The sequence below is a fragment of the Chelonia mydas genome, chromosome 6, assembly GCF_015237465.2.
Source record: "Chelonia mydas isolate rCheMyd1 chromosome 6, rCheMyd1.pri.v2, whole genome shotgun sequence".
NCBI classification, from domain to species: domain Eukaryota; kingdom Metazoa; phylum Chordata; order Testudines; family Cheloniidae; genus Chelonia; species Chelonia mydas.
Window position 1 is genome coordinate 69,567,674 of NC_051246.2, and position 16,185 is coordinate 69,583,858.

General features: G+C 43.1%; 1 protein-coding gene across 3 annotated transcripts in view; it reads right to left on the reverse strand.

Annotated features, from left to right (window-relative positions):
• The window catches only part of MIDEAS (mitotic deacetylase associated SANT domain protein), a 109,266-nt gene that overhangs the window by 72,074 nt on the left and 21,007 nt on the right, over positions 1–16,185 (reverse strand). The gene's annotated exons all lie outside the window — the stretch shown is intronic.

The following is a 16,185-nucleotide window of genomic DNA, read 5'->3' on the forward strand; positions in this document are numbered from 1 at the left end:
TTAGTCCTATTTCATTTTTAGAACAAACATTTCTCATCTACAGTCATCATGCTTTGTTTTGAAAAGAGACGCTCCAAGGCTGAAAGGCCACAAAATTAATTTACCCGGAAACTTAGTTTTATGATCCACATATACTATTTTCTGTATCAGATACCAAAACAAAGGCTACAAGATTGCTGAAGAGCTGGACTTGCAGCAGACCACCACCACCAACCAGGGACAGTCGTTTTCTTGGGAGGTTTTTCTTTTTTCTTTTTTTTTGGGCGGGGAGTGTGTTATTTGTTTGCTTTGTTTTGTCACCCTGCAACTCTGATAGTCTGCTGTATGTGGAAGTAGGCAGGGCACTATTTACTGTAGTATTTGAATTCTGGGTTCCAACTACATGGCTAGAATGAGAACCAATACCCTGAATCAAGAGGATATTAAAATAGTGGGTCTAAATATTAATCTACATTGATGGCATCTTTCACTATATTCATTTTGCACGTTAATGATTGACACTAACAGACTATCACTATGTTGTATAAGTCCTAAAGAGGCATATCAGTAGTAATTTTGTACTCACAAACAATCTAGTTACTCAGGACAGGATTATTTTATTGGTTTAGTCCTGCCATCGAAAGAGAATTTCTGTTTAAAAACACCCAAAAAGCTAATCCAATTTAATCCAAAACCAGTTACATATAGCACATTAATACACATGTATTCCAAGCAAAGAGTGTCTTGTTATTATGGTTTTCTTCTATTATCCATATAAACTATCAGAGTACACTGGTCCTTTAAATAAGCTGTCCTCATGCACATGGTCAGCAGTTGTTTATGTTGACAGGTATTTGGGACTGTGCCTTTGGTCTCACACCTGGCTAGCCATGCCTGCGGCGAAAGGCGTTTCGTGGAGAAAACTTATCAACTCATAAAAAGCAGCAGCACATCCAGATGCCAAACAAAAAAACCAACCAACCAAACAAAAAAAATAATCTAACTTTGCTCTCCAAAATACCAAGACAAAGATTCCTCTTAATAGTTGTGTCTGCTTCTTTATAGAGAGGCTTGGCTGAGTTTCAGGTCTGTTCTATGCTCCTGGGATACATATGCACAGCACATAAGCAAAATAACTCATCTAACTCATCCTACAATGGCACTACACACTACTCTGGAGGATTTGGTTTCTTTGCTCAGGTAGCTTTATTAATAGTAATTATTTATAAAAGAATCTCAATGCTACAGAAGAACTGTAGGGAGTCAGACATGGGTTGTTTTCCTGGCTCTATTTTGGCCTAACAATGCGACCATAACTCCTCTGTGCCTTAGTTTATGCTATCTGTAAAACTGAGATCACAATGCCTATTTATTTTTGTAAAGTCTTTTGAGACCAGATGTGAATATTATTAGTTCATCAGAAACATATAAATGAAAGAAAATCCAAACAAAATGGCATCATCAAGGACCTGATTCAACAGGCACTTCACACTCAGAACTACCAGTGCAGTCAATGAAAGTTCTGTGCACAGAGAAACTGCAGAATCAGGCCCGACAAATTGATCCTACACTGCACCACTACTACCCTGAGTACCCTGGCCAGTTTCCAAAAGAAGATCCTGGAATTCTTCCAGCTGGGGAAAGCACTGTACGTGTCCTGAGCCTCCTTCTGAGAGGGAGTGGGCAGGGCCTGGTCTGCATCAGCAACCAGGTCCACACATTCCACCTCCAGGTCCCGTAGAGATTCCTCCATGGTAGTCATAGTCCAGCACAGAGTGTGCTGGTGCACATCTTCCTCCACTGGCTTAGAAATAACCAACAGCTATTTTTATCTCCACCCACGGTGTCTGCCCCGAAACCTCTCCAAGTTGCCAGTCTTTTACCAGGACCACTTCAGGACTTGGAAACTAATTTCAGCAGCCATGTTCACAGTGGCCACTGAGGGAAAAGACCACCTCAGAGAACCCCTACTATGCAACCCACACCTTTGTGTGCTGGTGGTGGAGACCCCCTTCATGCACCAAAAGATGGTCCTGGCTGGTGTCATGAGAATCAAAGACCTTCTGGACTACCGCTGGAGGGACTGGGTGGAGCCCATGGTGCATGGCTAGTGCATGGGGTTGCCCACCCTGTCATGTGCTCCAGGAGGTGAGGACAGCCTTGCTCCTGCTTCTCTCACTTTTCTCAAGCAGGCCCTGTAGGAGGGCGCTCCCTGCCCATCAGAGGTCATCACTGGATCCTTGCCTCACGACTAGTTCTCCACTCCAACACACAATCTGAGTAGGCTGAATGCCATTCAGCCAGTCCATCTCTGAACCGCACACAGAGAACATCTGTATCATGCGCATGCTCCATACCACCCACTTCCTTGCCCTTATGTCCCAACCCAACACCAAGTGGCAGGAATAGCTGCCCCTTACAGAGGGCAGGGAGCCCAATGGACCAGCTTGTTCACCACCCTGGTCCCACATCCCGGTGAGGATATCAGTTGGTGTCTTCTCCTTGGAGCCATGAGTATGGGTGTGTGGTTGGCACAGTTTATGGATTCCTCTAACATCTTCCCCTTCTACAATGAGAGGGAGACTCTGGCACACACTATTAGAGTATGTCAGGCTGCAGCCCCTCTTCTGGTTCCTCCAGAACCTCTTGCTGAGGTTCTGGCTGCATTTCTGCACACACCTCCTTATATTTACACATCCTATCTGCGGCCCCAAAAAGTCGCAAGATCTCATCAGCCTCCTTCTGGCACTAGCCAAGATGACCATTGATCACACCAGGAGGAGGAAGCTAAATGCAGGGAGTGCTCTATGACTCTGGGGCCTGTTTCCAGTCCTTTGTATCATGTCTTCAGGCAGAGTTCCTTTGGACACTAAATATTTGGATTCCTTTGTGGAACAGTGGGTGATGTCTGGGGTTCTTTGCTTGGTGTCCCCATCTGGATCCCTTGTTTTGGCCCTATGACCCTCACTCCCATTCCTTTTTTTCCATCTGTTGTCCCCCATAATCACTTGCAACTGGGCTCAGTAGTTCCTCCCCCTGGACTGAGGAAACGGGCCTCTAGTTGCGGGAAGGCCTAGGCCCTCTCATCCTAGTACCTGCAATAGATACACCACACTACAGGTTACCTCCTGGCTGGTATTTCACCAGCCTGGCTGGTTTGTTTATGGATTTGACATTTGCCAGGAAAAATAATTTGATCTGCCAGGTTTTTTATGTGGATCTAAAGATTTGCATTATCATCACAATACACTGGTATATCGAATGTTAAAAGTGTGTGTCCAGCTAAAGATGTTGCAGTGTTCCCACATCTGCAGTGGGAGAACATTATTTTCTTAACATATATAGATAAGTTTCAGTATCTCTCTAGATACTATAAGTGGCTGTTGAAGGGGGTGGAGGGGAGGTTGTAGAGTTGTTTTATGGTTGGGGTTGTGGCAGGCTTGCCTTGTGGGGAGAGTGGGTGCTGGGTTTTTTGCATCTCAAAGGTGATAACCCTACCACACCACTAGTAGAAAATATTATGTTTTTAAATTTTAGGATAGGCTAGCATAAGCACTATGTTTTCATAGATCATTGTCATCATCTAGTCTGATCTCCTGTATAACTCAGGCCAAAGAACTTTCCCAAAACAATTCCTACAGCATATCTTTCAGATAAAACATTCAATCTTCATTAAAAAGTCGTCAGTGATGGAATATCCACCACAACTCTTGGTATAATGACAAAAATAAACAAAACCAGAGAATACTTCTAAAAACTGCTTTCAAGCTTTTAATTGGGCAGGTGTTTACAGGTTAGAGGAAAAGCACGTCTAGCACTTTCAAACCCCAGATGAATTAAATACGGAACAAAAACAAGAGCTTTAAGAAATGTAGTATTACAATGCAATAAAACACAAATGAATAGGTTAATCAAATCATTCCCCAATTTTTCTAAACTATCAGAATTATAGATACACATTTGAGACTTTCAAGTGAGAGTTTTGTAAATTGGAGCAACAGCCTCTCTTTTATACCTTGTAAAGTTGTCCAATATCATCCACAACATCCAATTTAACTTTTTAGGACTATAAGGAAGCTAAACCTTTTCTAGATTCCAAATCTTCACCTGTTCAGAAAGATGATAAATGAGCAATTGATGTTGAAGAGGGTGATATTTAAATATATTTATTTGCCATTGTTTTGAGTTTATGGGGGTGTGTTAAATGGTTAGGGTTTCTTTTAATTACAGTAGTAACATTCTGTGACAGCCTGAGAGAGAATATTTGCAGCTGCTTGAGACATGCATCCTCTGCTATTTGATGCGTCAGTTGTGGGGGTTTTACCCACTAAGGGACAAATTGCGATACTGCTCAGTATGAGTAAAGGTACTTTACAAATAGTGCCACTGACTTCAAGGAGATTACTTGGGGAGTATGGAATTGTTCAACATGAGTAAGGGTATCACTCTAAACTTCCTGAGTTTTTACATTTGAATGTTTCTTTAAGTGGTTATTCTTTGTATTTCAAATTCAAACTTAATAAATCAAAAATTGTTTATAGAATATAAACAAAAAGTCAAATTCTCACATTTCTCTTCTTGTATGCAGTCACAGCGGCCTAGTCACTGCAGAAAATTTTTCAATAATCACAAGCAACGTACAGTGCATCAGTAGCAAGATAGTTCTGCAGAATGTTGTTTCTGGGATATTCTGCCTTTGCTGAAAAAGGATGAACATACCAGCACCAAAAGCAGAAGTAAAGACTCACAACAGCCCTCAGACTTCAGGATATATATTTTGGTGCAACAGGAAAGAAAAAAAAAGTCAGCTCCTAAGTGCCTCATTCTCACACTCAGTTTGGGACTCAGGGAAGTAAAGTTTTTGAATGAAGGCCATTTCAATTCTGAGACTAAACTAAAATGCTGCTTTTTGCACAAATGACACAAAGACAAATATTATTTATCTGTGATAGCTCCCACTATGTGCAATGTTTAAGCCCTATCAAATTCATGGCCATGAAAAACACATCCTGGACCGTGAAATCTGGTCTTGTGTGTGCTTTTACTCTATATGCTACAGATTTCACAGGGGAGACCAGCGTTCCTCAGAGATGGGGTCCTGACCCAAAAGGGAGTTGCAAGAGGTGAAGGGGTGGGGTCACAAGGTTATTTTAGGGGCATCACGGTATTGCCACCCTTACTTCTGCACTGCCTTCAGAGCTGCTGCCAGAGAGCGGCAAATGTTAGCCGGTGTGGCAAGGTACCTTCTCTATCTCACCAGCCTCAGCTGCTTTCAGCCTTGATAAGACGGGCTCTTGGGTAAAACAGTCACTTCTACTTCAAGGATTTCACAGTCTAAGAACAATAAAAGTGCTAGTCCTAAGAATAGTACATTTAATTTCTTAGCATCTTTCATCCAATCAACTCGAAGCCCTTTACAAGAATTAATTAGTTACGTTTCACAACAACCAGGGTGAAGAACCTGAGGCACAGAAAGATTGTGTTACTTGCACAAGGTCACAGTGCTATGACTGACTATGTGTAAGAGGTAATGTCTAGAGCTGGTTTGGAAAAAATTCAGACAGTTTTTTAGTCAGAATTTGCCAGTTGGTTTAAATTGCAGCCACTGGGACAATCTGATTTTGACAAAGTTCCAACAGAAGCCAGGCAGGGTTCAAAATCTACTTGTTCTCCTCCCAGCTTCCCTGCTCAACAGCCCAGACTTTCACATTCTGTGGCTTTGCCACAGCCCACCAGGCAGACTGCTCCGGAGCTGCAGCTCCATCCCCTTTCGCAGAGAATTTAGAAATGTTTCAGTTTTATTTTGCATTAGAACAAAACAAAATGTAAAACCCTAGAATTGCTCCAAAAGCATTTTCAACCCACAAAATGTCATATACAAAGGTATCTTTCCAACAATTGTGATGAAAAAAATGGAGAAACAATAGATCGGTATATTACCAGACTGTGCAAAATGGCCAACTCCTGGGATTATCAAATTTAAAAGATGAACTAATTCATGAAAATTTAGTAATAGGGATGAAAGATGCAGAAGCTCAAATGACAATGCTAAGAGATCCCACACTAACTCTACCAAGACCTATAAACATATGCAAAGCTAGTGAACAAGCTCACATCAAAACAGAGAGTAAGTGAAGCCAGCAAGAGATAATTCACCAAGTAACAAAGGGAAAGCATGAAAATAAAAGAAAAATACACAGCATCCCCAACTGACCTTGGTGCAAAGTATTACCTTTTCACCACCAACTGCCTCATTACCGTAGACTACTGTTCAGACCTCTAGAACCAGATGAACTGTCAGACACTACCATAGGGGCCATTACAGACAAAGCAATGAAGCATTTCAGCAGCACGGTATCCCAAATTGTGTAGTTTCAGACCCCAGTTGACCAACAGTAAATTCATGAATTTTACTGGGAATGGGAATTCAGTCATATCACATCATCACCATACAATAGCCAGTCAAATGAGAAACCTGAATTGGCTGTTAAAAATTGCTAAGATTCTACTAAAGAAAGCTGCAAAAAGCAAAGAAAATATATGGCAAACTATTATTGAATTAAGAAACTCCCACAGAAGGCCTTAATAGCAGCCCAGCACAACGTTTGATGTCAAGACATCCGTACCTTGCTGCCCACAGCCCCAGCATTACTATACTTGGTAGTGGTGGAAGGAGTAACAGACAAAAAGGAAGAGAGACATGCAAAGGCCAAAACCTGCTATGACTGACAACCTAAAGACCTTCCAAAACCACAATGGAAGATCCTGCCAAAATCCAATTCTTTCCTCAGGCCACATCATGCAATTGAAAGCAAGCAACATGTATTGAACAGATAAATTTTCATTCATATGACAAGAGGGGATGGAGATATATTTAACTCAAACTAAAATACATTCACTCACTATGAACACAAGACATAGATGTGAAAATAGAGAAATATACACTGCTCTGTGACTTGATCATCAGGAACACAGGCTCACAAGCAAGTAACAGATATTGGAAAAGATTCTCAACACACCACATCACCAGAAGAAACAAGTCACACTTGCTTCATCATCAAACAGCCTGCAAGTTATACGCAAGACTATGTACAAATATTAAAGCATAAAAAATAAAACAACCCTGCCAAACCCAGAGGTTAATTCCCAAGCAAGTGAAGAGTTAGTCCAAAAATATGTTAATATTAAGTTTTATATATATATATATATATAATGAGAGACTTTAAGGGAGTATGATATGTTAAATATGTAAATAAGTTATAGTATACATGTACAATTTTTCTTTCTGAAATAAATGTGACAAAAAAGATGGTGTGCCAGATAGCTTCCCCATAGGAGCAGCTGTAGTATGATTATGTATAGGGTTATGTCAAGGAACCTAGAGAATTCCACTTTCAGGAAGTACTTCATGAGAGGACAGCATATGTAGAGGAAGGAATGGGGCCTGAATGTTGCACTGTCTTGGCCAGGGGTGGCCAACCTGAGCCTGAGGAGGAGCCAGAATTTACCAACGTACATTTCCAAAGAGCCACAGTAATACGTCAGCAGCACCCCCATCAGCACCCCCGCTCCACTCCCAGAGCCTCCCACCCCTGCTGATCAGCACCTCCCCCTCCCTCCCTCCCTACCTGCACCTCCCGATCAGCTGTTTTGTGGCAGGAGGTTCGAGGGAGGGGAGAAGCAAGGGCATGGCAGGCTCAGGGGAGGGGGTGGAAAGGGGTGGAGTGGGGGCAGGGCCTGTGGCAGAGCCAGGGGTTGAGCAGCGAGTACCCCCCGGCACATTGGAAAGTTGGCGCCTGTAGCTCCAGCCCTGGAGTCGGTGCCAAAACAAGGAGCCGCATATTAATTTCTGAAGAGCCACATGTTGACTCCAGAGCCACAGGTTGGCCACCCCTGGTCTTGGGTCTCTCTTTTTGTATTCAATCACTGAACGCACATCAAGTCAGTGACAAAGCTAGGAATAGAACCCGGGAGTCCTGGTTCCCAGTTTCCCACTTTGTTTAATCACTAATATTTACATTTAAGCAGTACTGCCACGAATTAAAATTGGAGAACTCAGAATTAACTATCAAAGAACTAAAAATAAAGAATGGGGGAATGCAGAGGAAAAGTGTGTGTTATTCCATGCTTTTTTATGTGTCTTTCAAAATAGCTTATTTTCACAAGTTCTAAACTTATCTGGCTTCTCCCAGTCTTTATTTTAACTTCATACTAAAAAAAAATTATAAGTGTAATTTCATGCTAAACACTAGCTGTCAAAGCAACAACAGGTACCAGTGTAATTTATTAGTACATATGACTGCTTGTCAGATTCAATGGTGATAAAAAGATATGCAAATTCCACAGTGTGTCGGTACAGCTTATGTAGTATAGAATAAATAAAATAAACCATTATCTATCTGAGTCTGAGGTGTGGAAGAGAGGCAGGTGGTCACAATTTAATCTAGACAAGATTGAGAATGTTGGCACGTTGGGGGAAAGCAGCCAGAAGAGTTAGCAGAATTGATCTCAGCATCTCTAACTATGTGACCACTGTCTGTAGTAGAGATGTGCAACTTAGGTGTTTGATTAGATCTTAGGCTGCTCCTGGATGTCCAGGTAGTGGTTGAAGTCAAAGCACTTTCTTCATTTCTCCTGGTGAGAACCATTTCTCTCTGATCTCGCCATGATTATCCACACTTTTTTCACCTCAAGATTAGATTGGTGCAATGCATTCTAGGAAGAGCTACAGCTTGGAACCATTCACAAACAGCAGCTAAGGAGAATGCCATGGTCTGCTTATTAAGCAGTTTCATGGATGGAAACATACTCCATCAGTGCTCCAGGAGATGCACTGGCTGCCAGTGAGCTTCGACATGGAATTCAAGGTGTTGGTGTTTAACTGTATAGCTTTAAATGGATTAGCAAAGAAGCCATCTCTCTCCAGGGGTCTCATACGTACCACACAGCATGACCTATGCACAACTGACAGACTTCTTGGTTTGGATGCAGGGAATATTAAAGTCATGCTAGAGAGAACATGACACAGAACATAACCAAAACCTCTGCAGCAGACAATCTCCCTTTTCCATGTTGCCACAATTCTGATAAGTGGAGGTGCTGAAGAAGGCAGTCCCTTGCTGCAAATAGAAAAGAAGTGCTGGAGATATGTGAGAAGTCCTCTGTTTTGGAACTCGCTCCTCGCCCTTGAGCTGCCAGAGCAAGAATTTGTTAACCTTCCAGGCATGTGTTGCAAAACTTATCTTTTCTTCACAGCTATGAGGAGAGGTGAATTCACGGTGGTTGGGTTTCTTCTTTTCATATTACTGGAAAGATTTGTGATGTTAAGGCAAGATGAAGAGTCCCTTGCATTTTAATTTATTAGAATTAACACTTTTTTTTTTATAACTGAATAAATATAGCAGCAAAAATATCTGTTAAAAATTGCAAAAAAAAAAAAAAAAAAAAAGGAAACAAGATATAAAAACTACGTCAAAGTTTACCCTATCCATAAATCATTTTACTCTAACCATTTATTAATTTGATCACCTGGGTAAAAAAAGATATTTTGGAAGAAATGTCTATTAGAAGTAAAAAAATATAGTAATGTGTTCAAACACAATTAAGCACTGACTAGTATTAAAAAAAACACCCAAGTGTTTGTTTGGAGTTTATTTCCCCAGGGGATGAAGAGAAGAACTTCAGGTAATGAACTCTGGAAGAGTTGGCTATATATTCCACACCCCGCACACACACACTATTTTCATAATTAGGACCTTACCAAATTCACAGTCCATTTTGGTCAATTTCATGGTCATAGGATTTTAAAAATCATAAATTTCATTATTTCAGCTATTTAAATCTGAAATTTCACAGTGTTGTAATTGTAGGGGTTCTGACCAATGTTCCTTCTAATTTTTCCCACACATATGCGGAATGAATTTTGTTGTGTGCACCGCTACACACATCACCTCCATATTGGTGCACATAACAAAATTCATGTGCTGGGGATGGGGCTGAGGAGTTCGGTGTGTGGGAGGGGTCTCAGGGCTGGGGCAGAGGATTGGAGTGTGGGTGTGTGTGTGAGGGGTGGGGCCTGGGATGAGGGGCTCAGGGCTGGGGCAGAGGGTTGAGGTACAGGGGGGTGAGGGCTCCGGCTGGGGGTGCGGGCTCTGGGGTGGGGCCAGGGATGAAGGGTTTGGGGTGCAGGCTGCCCGGGAGCTACAGCGGGGAAAGAGGACTCCCTCCAGCTCTCTCTCCCCGCAGCAGCACCTGGGCTGGGGGGAGGGACACCTCCCCCACCAGCCAGTCCATGCTGGATCCGGTGCGGGGAGGCGCCTCCCCCCGGCTGCAGCAGGTCCATGCTGGGGGAGAGGCATCTCTCTCAGCCACAGCCCTGAGTCCCTGCGAAGGGCTTAATAGGCAGCTGCGTGGCCTCACAGCTTAGAGGGAACTTAGGTCCTGACCCAAAAAGGAGTTGTGGGGGGGTCGCAAGGTTATTGTAGAGGGCGTTGCGGTATTGCTACCCTTTCTTCTACACTGCTGCTGGTGGGAGGGGGCTGCCTTCAGAGCTGGGCAGCTGGAGAGCGGCGGCTGCTGACCAGGATCCCAGCTCTGAAGGCACAGCCGTCACCAGCAGCAGCACAGAAGTAAGGATGGCATGGTATGGTATTGCCACCCTTACTTCTGCACTGCTGCCTGCAGAGCTGGGCCCCCAGTCAGCAGCTGCCACTCTCTAGCTGCCCAGCTCTGAAGGCAGCAACGCAGAAGTAAGGGTGGCATGGTATGGTATTGCCACCCTTACTTCTGCATGGCTGCTGGCAGGGCGCTGCCTTCACAGCTGGGCACCCAGCCAACAGCCACCACTCTCCAGCTGCCCAGCTCTGAAGGCAGCGGAGAAGTAAGGGCAGCAATACCCCAATCCCCCTAAAATAACCTTGCAACCCCCCACTGCAACTCCCTTTTGGGTCAGGACCCCCAATTTAAGAAACACTGGTCTGCCCCGTGAAATCTGTATAGTATAGGGTAAAAGCACACAAAATACCAGATTTCAAGGCAGGAGACCAGATTTCATGGTCTGTGATGCGTTTTTCATGGCCATGAATTTATTCGGGCTCTATTCATAATAAAGTCCAATAAAGTTTAATGAAAAAAGCATAATCTTTCTAGAGGTTTCTTGAACTATCCTAGAAAATCTGAATAGACAATTATATCCTCGATATTGATTTGAATAGAATGGTTCAAAAACCCTACTATTTGCATATGTATTCAAATCTAGTCCCTGATTCTGCAAAGATTTATGCACATGCTTAACTTTATGCATGTGAGGAGTCCACTGGCTCCAACAGACAACTCAGTTGTGTAAAGTAAAGCATATAGTTAAGTCTCTGAAGGATCAGGGCCTAACCCCCCCAATATTACACACTCTTCTGCATGTAACTATATGCTTATGAGTCATCTCATTGAATATCATGAGATTATTCATGGGAATTAAGCTACTTATCTGTGTAAGGATTTGCAGGAACATGGCCTAAGACTTCTTTCATATGAGTTATAAGAAAACAAAAGATTTCAGTGAGAGCTGATCTTTCTGAATTACAGCACAAGCCACTCAAGGAAATAAGCATTAGTGAGGATTTTTTTGTCTTTCTTTCTGGAAATAATTTTGATGTCAGAACATGTGATTATGGGTCTCACTAAATGAGTCAGACAGGAGAAGCAGAATGAAGAAAAATGCACAAGTACAAAACAGTTCAATCATGCACTGACTAAAATACCTTACTTATTTTATTTTAATGTACTGGTGGTTCACTGAAGGAACACTGGCAATGTTAGTGGGCCTACCATTTACCTACATATTGTGGTTTATAAGTCATTTGCAAAGCTCAAGTAAATTTCTGCTTAAAACAAAAACTCAGTGCTCTGTTCAAGAGAACTATGTATAATTGTAGATGCACTATTTGCTCGATGATGGGGAAACCTACAGTAATAAACTGATGGCTGAATTTCTGATGGCTGAAATCTACCCTAAACTTCCAAGACATTATGATGAAATAACACTTCTCACATCTATAGTCCCTTTTACCAGGGGAATCTCAAAGCACTTTATAAGCAAAAAGTAAGCCTCACAGCATCCAGAGTAGGACAGTATTATCCCCATTTCACAGGTGAGGAAACTGAAGTAGAGTTTAAGGCCAGATTTCTCCAGAAGTGGCCTCTGATCTTGGGTGCTCCAATTTCTGAGTGCTTGAGCCACACTGGACCTGATTTTCATAAGTGGCAAGCACCCACAACTCCAAATGAAATCTCTGGCAGCTATGGGTGCCCAGCACTTCTGAAAAGCTCTACAGTCTCTCAAGTTGAACACTTAGGAACTTAAACACCCAAAATTACACACCACTTTTCAAAGTCTTAGTCAAAGAGACTTGCCTAAATGTAAGCGGGGGAATAGTCCCGCTATTGTGGGGAACTTTCCTGGCTTCTGCACTACCCTGGTGAAGTGGGCTAGCGAAAGGATCTGAGTCCTCGCTCCCACTTCCTTTACCCAGTGGCCTCCCTGCCCTTGAGGACTCCCCTTCCACTCTCCTGTTTCACAGAGTCCTCGTAACCCCAACAAGGCTGGGCCCAGGATTCCTGGGGGGCTCGACCCCCAACCCTGCTGCGGTCACCTAGGACAGGGGCTAGGGTGTCCCCACTCCGGGGTACTCTCTCTGCACTGGGCACTTCTCTGACCCACTGACCATTACAAACAAGTTAAAGCAAATGCAAATTATTTAATCAACAATTAATTTTAAAAAGAATAAGGAAAAATGGGAAAGGTTAAAGGAAACACATCAACCCGCTCTTTGGCAGGGAACATCACAAACAGTGTCTCTGGAATGTCAGGGCAGTTCACAGTCTGTTCCTTGTAAGTCCCAGGCCTTCTTCTCAGGCCTGGCTTTGCTGTAGGGATGCTGTGGGTTGGACACTTGCTCTGGTAGTGGCCACACGCTCTCAGGCTCTAAGTGGTAGGACCCTTCTTCCCAGTGTCGCCTCCGCCCTATTGGGGTTATGATCCAAGCCTGGCCTGCAGAGCCTCTTGGCTGAGGCATCTCCCTGTGCTGGGCCCGTTGCCCAGGGTCCCCCTCGCTGTCCTCAGCTGCTCACCACACCCAGCTCCGGACTGCTCCAGCCCCAGCTCCACTACTCGGTCTCAGCACGGCTGCTGCTGCTCTGCCTCCAGCTCCCTGGGCTGCTTCTTTGGCCCCTCTGCCTCTGGTTGCTACAGCTCTGCTCCCAGGACAGGTCTGCTTTGCAGGCTGCTTCTGTGACTCTGCTCCCAGCACTGACCTGCTTCCTGAGCTGCTTTTCTGGCCCCTCTGGCTCTGGTTGCTGCAGCTCTGCTCCCAGGGCAAGTCTGCTCTCTCTAGGCTGTGCCTCTAGCTTTGGGGCTGCGTCTCTGCTCCCAGGACAGGGTCTGCTCTCTCTGGGCTGTGCCTCTGGCTTTGGGGCTGCAGCTCTGCTCCCAGGGCAAGTCTGCTCTCTCCGGGCTGTGCCTCTAGCTTTGGGGCTGCATCTCTGCTCCCAGGACAGGGTCTGCTCTCTCTGGGCTGCTTTTCTGGTCCCTCTGGATCTGGCACAGCTCTGCTCCCCAGCTTAGCTTGGGCCCCTGCTTTCTCCTTAGCTCGGCCCCACTCTGTCTGACCCAGGCAAATCCAGCTCACACGGAGGACGGGACCTCTCTGGCCTCCTGACTCCCTGATTAGCCTGCTTGCCCTGTCATTCAGGCTGACCTGGAGCATTGGCCTCTCCCTATTGTTCCTGGGGGCTATCAGTCTCAGGGTCCTGATTCCCCATCGACCCTTCCCTCTTTTTAGTACTGGGAGCTAGCAACTAAAACACCCCCACTGAACGTTAGTAAGGGGGCAACAGTCCCCTTACATAAAGTCATACCGCAAGTCAGTGGCACTCAGGAATAGAACCCAGAAATCCTAGTTCCCAATTCCTTGCTCTAAGTATGAGCCAACACTACCTATAGAAAAAAGAGTTTAAAAATTTATTACTGAAAAAATCAATGTTCCTCTTAATTTCTGATTTTCCAAAGAATTGCTAGGTTTGCTGTATGGCTCAAACTAGCCATTGCTCTGCCAGTATTGCCTAATCCAAATATTTAAAAAATCATGACTTGGGCCCCTCCAAAAACCATGAAATATCTTTAAAAGCATGAGATTTTTTAAAAATAATAAATTTTGGGGGTGGGTTATTTGCCTCTTGGTTTTTGTGCCTTTAGGGTATACTTAGGTCATGTTTTCAAGCTTGTCTGCCTCCAGGAGGGCTAGATTTATTTATTTTTATAAATAAAAAATAAAATAAAATAAAAAATAAAAACAAACAAACAATAATGGGAACCGATTCTCTGTTATCAAAAGATTCCTGGATCTCGGTTTTTAAGAACAACACTGAATATTGCCTGATTCACAATAAAAGGATGTGGATAAATTGGAGAGAGTCCAGCGAAGGGCAACAAAAATGATTAGGGGTCTGGAACACATGACTTATGAGGAGAGGCTGAGGGAACTGGGATTGTTTAGTCTGCAGAAGAGAAGAATGAGGGAGGATTTGATAGCTGCTTTCAACTACCTGAGAGGTGGTTCCAGAGAGGATAGTTCTAGACTATTCTCAGTGGTAGAAGAGGACAGGACAAGGAGTAATGGTCTCAAGTTGCAGTGGGGGAGGTTTAGGTTGAATATTAGGAAAAACTTTTTCACTAAGAGGGTGGTGAAACACTGGAATGTGTTACCTAGGGAGGTGGTAGAATCTCCTTCCTTAGAAGTTTTTAAGGTCAGGCTTGACAAAGCCCTGGCTGGGATGATTTAATTGGGGATTGGTCCTGCTTTGAGCAGGGGGTTGGACTAGATGGCCTCCTGAGGTCCCTTCCAACCCTGATATTCTATGATTCTATGATTAAAAGCACCAGAGTTGGGAACATCTTGTCTCTATTACCACTTCTCTTCTGAACCTTTTACTTCTTGTGGCAGAACATGCAAACTACCTCCTTTGCCTCTCGCTCTACCAAACAACAAGATAGCTGAATTGCAACCACTTTTTAATTTTAATGCATTTGTTTTTCCTCACTCGGTATACAAGAGACAAGGCCCTGACCAGAGTCACAATTGTACAGCAGAAGTTTACACAAAATCCACCAAACTACTAGCAAAACTGACTGCTTAGTATCTGCTGAATTGTCAAAATGCAAGTCCACAGATTCAACGAGCTTTCAAAATCTTTTACAAGTTCAGACATTATTATAGGTATTTTCTGTGAAGTACATCAAATCTAGGACTCCTCTAGTGGCATCAGTTTCCTGTGCAATACTTCCCTTCTCCCATTTCTTTTTCGGTGGGGCAATGTAAACAACTTTATTTTTCTCCCTTCTCTTTAACTCTCAGGTATTTGGTAATATTTCAGGGAGGGATCATCATGATGAGGTCAAAAGCCAAAAAGGAACTTAGCAGCTTAGTAAGGGCTAAATTTTCTTTTTACTATTTGCAATGCAAATCTACTTTTTGTTCCATACAGAGGTCTTGCACAATAGCCTGTGTATGCACATTAGTTCCAACAATGCCTTCCTATGCAATCACATTGTAATTATACACTCACAAAGCTGTGGCTGCTATGAACTGAAGTATCACCCTCTAAACAACTAATCTCAGTCTCTGCATTAAGACATTTTTTCTCTGTTTTCCCCTCCCTTTGCTGTTTGCTCAGTGCTTTGATGCAGAGAACCTTTGCACTACTTACAAACCAGTAAACCTGGATTTAATCAAGTTATTATCCTGTCTATTATAAAATTTTCAACTATTTGTTTTAAAACAAATGCCAAATAAGTCTACAAAATGCAGTGTGGAAAAAATTCCTGTAGGTTTGCAACCTTGCAAGGCTTTATAAAGCAAAAATAAATCTTTGTTTAAAGTGTATTAGAATAAAGGGCTTGTATTATATAAGACATTCACATATGTGCGTGGGTGTACTGTCAGCTTTTACTAGTAAACTGCAAAATATCAGTCCTTTGCAGTTACAGTCAGATGAAGAATTGTACAACTCAGAATGCAAAATTGTCAAAAATAAGTTAATACGTTTAAAAAAACCCATCCAAAACTGTTTAAATCTCAGTGATATTTATGATCTTCACAAATCAAGAGCTCCCTTCAGTTTAATTTAGTACTTTAAAAAAAATAATTTAGCTTA